Below are 9,530 nucleotides of genomic sequence, written 5' to 3'. Positions count from 1 at the left end.
TACCTGTCCTTAGGGTACTTGGAAAGGGATGAACTTTCAAAATGGGAGAGTCAAGGAGCCAGCTATAAGGAACCAGGGAATACAAAATCTAGGGAATGGGGCAGGCAGATGAAGCTGACACTAGACACAAGAATTCTGAATAAAAGATGAGTGTCTGAGTGAATGAGCAGAATTCTTAAGAAGTTCAACAAACCCCAATCAGGGTATATTCCAAGAAAACCAAAATGACTGGTGTCCTTATAAGAAGAGGAGATTTGAACACAAACATTTACAGAGGAAAGACCATGTGAAGGTACAGGGAGAAGACAGCCATCAGCAATCCAAAGAAAGAGGCCTCAGAAGAAACCAACCCTGCTGACATCTTCTTTTTTTAATGTTTTAATTTTATTGGGGTAGAATTTATTTACAATGTTGTGTTAGTTTCAGGTGTACAGCAAAGTGATTCACTTATACATATACATACATTCATTCTTTTGTAGATTCTTTACTCATACAGGTTATCACAGAATATTGAATAGTGTTCTCTGTGTTTTACAGTAGATCCTTGATGGTTATCTATCTTATATATAGCAGTGTGTGTTCATACCAAGCTCCTGATTTATCCACCCCCCCATGTTTCCCCTTTGGTAACCATAAGTTTGTTTTCAATATCTGTAAGTCTGTTTTGTAAATAAGTTCATTTGTACCTTTTTTAAATAATTAGAGTCCACATATGAGTGATATCATATATTTGTCTTTCTCTGACTTACTTCACTTAGTATGATAATCTCTAGGTCCATCCATGTTGCTGCAAATGGCATTATTTCATTATTTTTTATGGCTAAGTAATATTCCATTGTATATATGTACCACATCTTCTTCACCCGTTCCTCTGTCAATGGATATTTAGGTTGCTTCCATGTCTTGGCTATTGTAAATAGTGCTGCAATAAACATTGGGGTGCATGTATCCTTTTGGATTATCGTTTACTCTGGATGTATGCCAGGAGTGGGATTGCTGGGTCATACAGTAGTTCTATTTTAAGTTTTTTAAGGAGCCTCCATACTGTTCTCCATAGGGGATGTACTAATTTACAAACCCACCAACAGTGTAGGAGGGTTCCCTTTTCTCCACAACCTCTCCAGCATTTACTGTTTGTGGACTTTTTGATGATGGACATTCTGACTGGTGTGAGGTGATACCTCACTGGAGTTTTGATTTGCATTTCTCTGATAATTAGTGATGTTGAGCATCTTTTCATATGCTTCTTGGCCATCTCTATGTCTTCTTTGGAGAAATGCCTATTTAGGTCTTCTGCCCATTTTTTGATTGGGTTGTTTGTTTTTTTGACATAGAGCTGCATGAGCTGTTTGTATATTTTGGAGATTAATCCCTTGTCGGTCACATCATTTGCAAGTATTTTCCCCCATTTTGTGGAACCCTGCTGACATCTTGATCTTGGACTTCTTGCCTCCAGAACTGTGAGAAATAAATTTCTGTTGTTTAAAAGTTATTTTGTTATGGCAGCCCTACAAAACTAATACACTTTTTAACAGAAACAAGAGAAACCAGAAGACCAGGGAATGATATTTTTAAGGTGCTGACAGAAAATAACTGTCAACCTAGAATTCTATAATCAGCAAAAATGTCCTTCTAAAATGAAAGTGAGAACTTTCGCTTCTGGACAAGATAGAGTAACAGGGACCATTTTACCTTCCCACCTGAAACAACCACTGCCCCCCACATGGAAAAAATATATGTAAATATATATATTTAAATATATATATATATACAGATTTTCAGGATCTTGAAATTCAGGCAACAAAAGACAAGAACCCTGAAAGCCCTATGATTGCCCCAACATGTTGCCTTGAGAGAGTTTCCAGGCCATAGCACAGGGAGGGGGAACTCAGGTAGAGCCTATGCAGCTGGGGTTCATAGGATGGAATACCAGAGAGGAGAGAGCTACACGCAGAGAGAACATCAAAAATCTGAAGGAGGTTCCCTTCAAGTATTCAGCAGAGTACTGATTAGTGTGTCCAAAAGACGAAACTACCAGAGGCCATGCAAAGAACCATCTGAAAGAATAAGACTGAACTGTACCTGATGCTCACACAGAACTGGAAACAGTACCTGTCCCCACTATCCAGACTGGAGAAACTAATAATCCACAGGGCAATGGGTACAGTTCTCAGGGTAGTCTTGCCTCAACAGAGGAGAATATTTGCCAGACTCACCTAAGAAATCACGAAAGCAAGACACAAAAGGATAAAACTTTTGCTAAGTAAACTTAATTGCATCCCAGAACACAACTCAATAATAATTATAGGAATACAAAAATAGCCAGCACCCAACAATATAAAATTCACAATGGCTGGCATACAACCAAAGATTATAAGCCATGCAGAGAAACAGGAAAACATGACCCATGATGATGAAACAATCAATCAATTGAAACAACCCAGAACTGACACAGATGCCAGAATTGGTAGAGAAAGACATTAAGACAATTATTATAGCTGTACTTCATAGGTTCAAAAAGTTAAGTAGAGACCAAGATACTTTTATTTTTAAAAATCTCAATTCTAACTTCTAGAGATGAAAACTACAATATCATAAATGAAAAATACACTGAATGGGATTAACAGCAGATTAGACACTGTAGAATAAAAGATCAGTGAACGTGAAGGCATAGCAATAGAAACTACCCAAAATGAAACACAGAGGAAAAAACAGCCACAAAAGAAAAGAAAAGAAAAGAATATCAGTGAGCTGTAGGCCAGCTTCAAATGGCCTAAGATTGGACTCCCTGAAAAATTCCTGAAGGAGATGAGAGAAGGGGTAAACAGAAAAATATTTGAAGAAATGCTAGCAAAATTTTCCAAATTTAATGAAAATTATAAACCCACAGGTCTAAGAAATCAACCAACCAAACAAAAAATCTGAGCACAAGAAACATGTAGAAAACTACACCAAGGCACATTATAATCAAATTTCTCAGTACCAATGTTAAAGAGAAAATTTTAAATGCAGTCGAAGAAGGACATGTTACATACAAAGGAAAGATTAAGATAAGGATATGTCACATCAGAACCAATGTAAACAAGAGGACTATGGAGCAACACCTTTAAAGAACTGACAGGAGGGCTTCCCTGGTGGCACAGTGGTTGAGAGTCCGCCTGCCGATGCAGGGGACACGGGTTCGTGCCCTGGTCCGGGAAGATCCCACATGCCGCGAAGGGGCTGGGCCCGTGAGCCATGGCTGCTGAGCCTGCGCGTCTGGAGCCTGTGCTCCGCAACGGGAGAGGCCACAACAGTGAGAGGCCCACGTACGGCAAATAAATAAATAAATAAATAAATAAATAAATAAATGAAGCTACAATAAAGATATTTTCAGTTATACAAAAGCTGAAAGAAATTTCACCCCACACCATTTTCCCCTATTATTAATATGAGAACATTTGATTACAATTAATGAACCAATGTTGATACATTTTCATTAACTAAAATTCATACGTTATTCATATTTCCTTAGTTTTTACTTGATGTCCTTTTTCTGTTCCAGGATCCCATCCAGGGTACTACATTATATTGGTTGCCATATCACATTACATTTAGTCATCATGTCTCCTTAAGCTCCTCTTAGCTGGGACAGTTTCTCAGAGCTTTCTTGTTTTTGATGACCTTGACAGTTTTGAGGAGTACTGGTCTGATATTTTGTAGAATGCCTCTCTGTTGGAATTTGTTTGATGTTTTCCTCATGGCTATACTGGAATTACAGGCTCTGGAGAAGAAGACCACAGAGGCAAAGTACTATTCTCATCACATCCTATCAAGGGCAGGTACTGTCAACATGACTTTGATATCACTGTTGATGTTGACCTTGATCACCTGTGTGAGTTAGTGATTGTCAGGTTTCGCCACTATAAAGTTACTCTTTTCCCCCTCTTTCCATACTGTCCTCTGAAAGAAAGTCACCATGCACAGCCCACACTTAAGGAGTAAGCAGTGTTGCTCATTGAGGGTCGAGTATTTACATAAATGATTTGAAATTCTTCCACATGGGAGATTTGTCTCTTTAGTTGGGATTTTCCATATTTTTGCTCAGAGCTTATCACTGTTAGCAGCCAGAGGGTTATCCAGTACAAACTATTCCACCATTACCTGAACTAGACCTTCCCACATCTAACATCTGTTGGACATTTATGCACCATGCACTGTACTAAACAACTTCTATGTATTTAATTTCATTTAATCCTTGCAATAACCGTATACAATAAATACTATTATTCTCATTTCATTGATAAAGAAACTGAGATTCAGAGTTACTCTACTTGTGAACCCCATGGTATTCCTGGCTATGCCTTGCACACCATACCCTAAAAATTGGAGTGAATTTCCATAGACTGTTTGTCCACCCAGATTTTGTGCTGCTTGGTGGACCCTGCTCTGAATCCTCTCCTTCACACATTTCTCAGCCTGTGTCTGAGGCCGTCTATCCTCCCTTCCCTGCTGGGCCTGGTTGTGTAGTAACTAGGCGGGCTCCTCAGCCTTCCCCAAAGCCTACCCCAGAATCCAGTTCCATGGCTTCCCATGGGTGCCTGAACTCTCAGGCACAGAGCAGCCCCAGGGCATGAGGGGTCACAGCCTCACACCTCTGCTCACATGGAAAATGCCTTCTCGCCAAAGGACAAAAACAACTCCTCACACCTATGGAGACCTGAGCGATCTAGAAGACTGTTTCACACTCTGAACAAAATCCCCCACCCAGATGTTCAAAGGTGAGAGAGCAGGGAGGGAATTGAAGACTCAAAAGCCACTATGGTTGGAAAAGAAACCTAACAAGACAGCTTCTGGGCAGTTAACCCACCTGCACCCACAACAGCCCTTAGAGGAGGAATCATGGGTATCAATAAGGCTCAGCTGATTTTAGAGAGTTCAACCACTCAATGCTCAAGGTTTTGCTCTTCCTCACCCCACCCTAAACCTCATCTTGGGCACCACAATGGAGTAAAAACAGGACGCGGGGGCAGAATATCATTTGATATTCACAGAAGCCCTGGAAGGATGACAAGGGACTTATATTTTCACTTTACCATAGAAATGGAGGCTTAAAGATGTAAAGCGATTTGCCAAACTCAGTAGAGTTAGCAAGTTGTCTGACCCCGTCTTGGCCTATTCACACAGATGGTTTGATGGAAAAGACTAGGGCCAGTGTCATTACCAAAACATCAAGTTGAGGCACCTAGTAATACTGGCCAATAAACAAAGATGTAGATGAAAATTGTTGGCCAAAAGAGTACTCCGCAAAGTTGGGGGTGACGCACAAGCCTGGAATGACTAGTGTTTATCAAAGAGGGTTCTCTGGAGACAGTGTCGAATATTCTGCAGAAGGAGGGAAGAGGAGGCAGGAAGAAGGCCAGATGGGTCCACACTCCCAGAACATTCATCTGACTGCCATCTCCTGGAACACCATGCCTGGCGTGGGGCCCCTGTGCAGAAACCACTTGGTGGCATCTACCCCGGAAACCCATTTGGATCAAGCACTGCAGGCAGCAGAACTGGATCTGGAGTCCCAGGAGAGGAAACAATCAACCTCAGTGTTCTGCTCCCAGCCAGACAGGTCTCTGAGGGTTGCCAGCACTTGGCCTACTGCCTAGCACACAGTGGGGCTATATTAAAAGTTGGTTGACTTAAGTGCTCCTGAAAGAGACTGAAGTACAGAGAGGTGAAGTCATTCTCCCAAGACCACACAGCAGGAAGTAGTAGAAATGAGATTCAATGCAGGTCAACAGGCTATTCAGCATTCAAGCCCTCATGCTTTCCCCTCCACCCTATAGTCTCTTGCCTCAAGGGCCAGAAGAATGTCACTTTCTTGTCTTCATCTCTGTAACTCCCGACACAATGTCTGCCACACAGTAGGCTCTTATGAATTTTTTGTTGATCAAAGCTTAGAGGTCTGCCCTTAACACTGAGTTCAGGCGGTTTCCTTGCTAAACCACATGGCATACTGGGCAGGAAGTGAGAGGATGAGGCCTGAGGGAGGAACGGGGAGGAAGGGTTCTAGGATACCAGGCAGGGGCCACGAGTTAGGACTGGTCTAAAGCATGGGGAGAAGGCACAACAGACTGACCCCCTCACACAGTGCCTGAAACCCACACCCCTCTCCCCGTGGGCCCCACCCCAAGCCCTGCACATCCTGCCGGTGCTGGTCATGCCCTGGTCCCGCCATCTGTTCCCTCTGCCTGCAACACTCTTCCCTCCCCTCTTAACCTGGTGACCCCAACTCGTCCCTCAGATTTCAACTCAAGCAGCACCTCCTCATAGAAGTTCTCTTGGGCCTTTGTCACCAGGTCAGGTCCCAATTATGGACTCTCATAGCACTTACCACAGTTGCAATTTTGCATATTATATAGATGATTATTTGATCAACGCCCATCTCCACTTCTAAACCGTAAGGCTATGAGAAGGCTCTGCTTCGCTCACCATGTCTTCCCAGTGTCCTGCAGTGTCCGGTATTGAGTAAATGCTCAATAAGTATATGTTCAATCAAGGTATGATTGAATGAATACAGAAATGAATGTTGAAACTGGTCACTGTGGTAAGATGAAAATGGCTCTCCAGAAGCTATCCATGTCCTAATCCCTGGAACCTATGAATGGTCCCTCCTATGGAAACAGGGTCTTTGCAGATGTGATTAAATTAAGGATCATCAAAATGAGTCCGACATGGACTTCCCTGGTGGTCCAGTGGTTAAGATTATGAGTTTCCACTGCAGGGGGCACAGGTTCACTCCCTGGTCAGGGAACTAAGATCCCACATGCTGCACGGTACAGTCAAAAAATAAAATAAAATAAAATATAAAATAAAATAAAATGATAAGATAAAATAAAATAAAACTATTCCTTTAAAAAAAATGAGTCCTACATGTAATCACATTTAGGTTCCTGAGAAATTCTTGTAATTAAAGAGACAGGGAGATTTGACACATACACCTCACCCTGGCTGCCTTGGGTTCTGGGTCTCTCACAGGGGGACGTGGTTGTACCCAAACACCTGCCAACAGGCCTCAACCTAGTTCTTTGCCTGGCAACCTCCCAACTGACCTACAGCTGGAACGTCCCATCTGCTTCTTTTTGCCTGTGGCTGGTGGGAGTAGGGGCGAAGAGGAGAGTGGTGATGTAGGGTCAGACAGGCCTGGACTGGACCATTTGCTGAGTAACCTTGGGAAAATCATATAACCTCTCAGTTTCCTCCTCTGTAAAATGAGAAAAGAATACCTCAGAAAGGATCAGATGAAGTAATAACAGCGCATTAGGCAGCACAAAAATAAACGCTAGGTTTCCTTTTCCCCTCGCTTTCAAACTAAGCATCCTCCAAGCCAAACACAGTCTCTTTTTCATTTTTGTCCCCCGGTGCTAATCACAGTGGCTGACACAGAGCAAGTACTCAATGAATACTAGCAGATTCAAGCTGTTGACCCAAGAGGGAGAAGGGCCGTGAGGAAGATGTGGCAATAATGGACTTGGTTATCAAAGTGGGACCTCAGAGGAGCTGAGTTACTGACTTATGCTTTAGTATGTAAGGACCAGAGGTGGTGTGGGGAGGAACGTTAAATGGAGAGGGGGAAAGAATTGAGTCCTGAGCACAAGAACACATGTCATGGAAAGAGGCCTCTACTCCAGGAGCCAGAAGAAGTAGCTCATTATATGATTGCACAGGGAGCATCTCCTGAGAACAATGGATGGGCAAGTATCCAGGACTCACATGGAAAGCCTTCTGTTAATTTATAAATGTGGACACAGGTAGTGACCACTTACAAAACTTTCATGAACCCCAGAGCATTTATTCACTTCAGCTTTCTGAAATTAGGCTTAGAATTTCCACAATTGGTAACATTAAACATGAGTCACCTCTTTGGAGCTTCCTACCGTACATCGAAGTGTTGATAAATGGTATATATTTCTGAACACTTATTACTTCATCAAAGAATTTTTATGTGTTAAAAAAAGTGTTTACCAAACCGAAGTTCTAAGAAGGGTGAAGGAACCTCGCCATATTCAAGAACTCTAAAAAGCTGCAGAAGAAATGCTCATTTTTCTCTCATGGGTCCTGAGAATTTTCCACTTGGGTTCCTTTGGTGTCTGGGAGGAGGGGCTGAGGGGGGAGAGAAGCGCAGGTTCGTGCAGGCAGAAAGGAAGGGCTACTGGCCACCAGAAAGACCAGCAGGACTTCCTGTCATCAGTCACCCAACTGCTGGCTTGTGAAAAAGAGTTTGGAACAAGGTGAGAAGGACAACTCACTTGCTCTTATGTCCCAAAAGGTCAGATGGCCACAGAATGAATCTGGGGGTGAGGTGTGAACTTGTCTATCTAACTGAGCTCCTCCTCTCTGACTTTCATTTTCCTATAAATGATAAGAATTTGAACTGCACCCTCGGACTGTAGAACTTCCCTCTTCCATGCTCCCCTCCCACGCACCCATCCACTGGGAACATGTGCACACTTTCTACGCACTATGCCCGCCTGACCTCCAATGATCATTTCTTGTATTCGTCATTAATTCTGTGAAAGAGGAAAGGCCTTATTTCCAGTATGTCCTGGGGAAAGTGCTGGAAGAGAAGCAGGGGTACAGATGAATTGTCCGCCACGTAAGGATTCCAGGATTCCAAGGGGCAACAAGATCTCTTGGAGCCATGAGGGGACGGGGAGAACAGGCTTTGGGTTATGACCTGGTCAATATATGTTTGGCCTGGCAGTGACCAGAAAGGAGACCCAATCCACAAGAAAAATACCAGCAGTACTAATACCCTACATGTGTATTACACCTTAGAGTTTACAAGACACCTTACATCTAAGCTGGTCCTTAGACGTTATTTATTACAGGTTTAACTCTCTTGAAAGTACATGCTCCTGATCAGGCCAGCGTATGACTAATTTTTGTAACCCACAGGACCTAGTCAAGGGTACTTAACAAACGTTTGCTTACATTAATCCTCTCGACAACCCCAATAGGCTGTAAGAAGAGGTATCATCTTTATGTTATAGGTACGAAACCTGAGACCTGGGGAATTTGTGACCTGCCCAAAGGCACAGATGACAACTGACAAACTGGGGCTTAAACCCCAGTTTTAGGTCTTCCCACCCCGCACTCCTACTGCTGCCAGAGGTACAGTGGAATGGATACCTTTAAATTCTTGAAACTGAAAAACTGTATTTCAAGGGTTACAAGCAACTTCTATATCACAGAGTAGTAATTAGGATTTATCTTTAGGTGGGAGCCTCCCTCTGTCCTGGGTGAACCTTCTTAGTCATGTCAATAGAAAGTAAGCATATGCCCATAGTTTTGGGCAAAGGCCCAGACGTCAGTAGTGGACCCAAGACAGGTCCCTCAGACCGAGGTCTAGAGGTTTTGTTTGGCAATGTCAACTGAGTATCTCCTTAGCAGATCCATGGCCTGGAGAAGTTAGAAAAATAGGCTGAATTTAGACTGTCCCATCCCACACCTGAAAATCACTGTTCTTTGTTGTGGCTTTGCTCATAGAAGACCAG

Source organism: Grampus griseus, assembly GCF_964374135.1.
Source record: "Grampus griseus genome assembly, chromosome: 8".
NCBI classification, from domain to species: domain Eukaryota; kingdom Metazoa; phylum Chordata; class Mammalia; order Artiodactyla; family Delphinidae; genus Grampus; species Grampus griseus.
Note: the sequence above shows the minus strand (reverse complement) of the source record.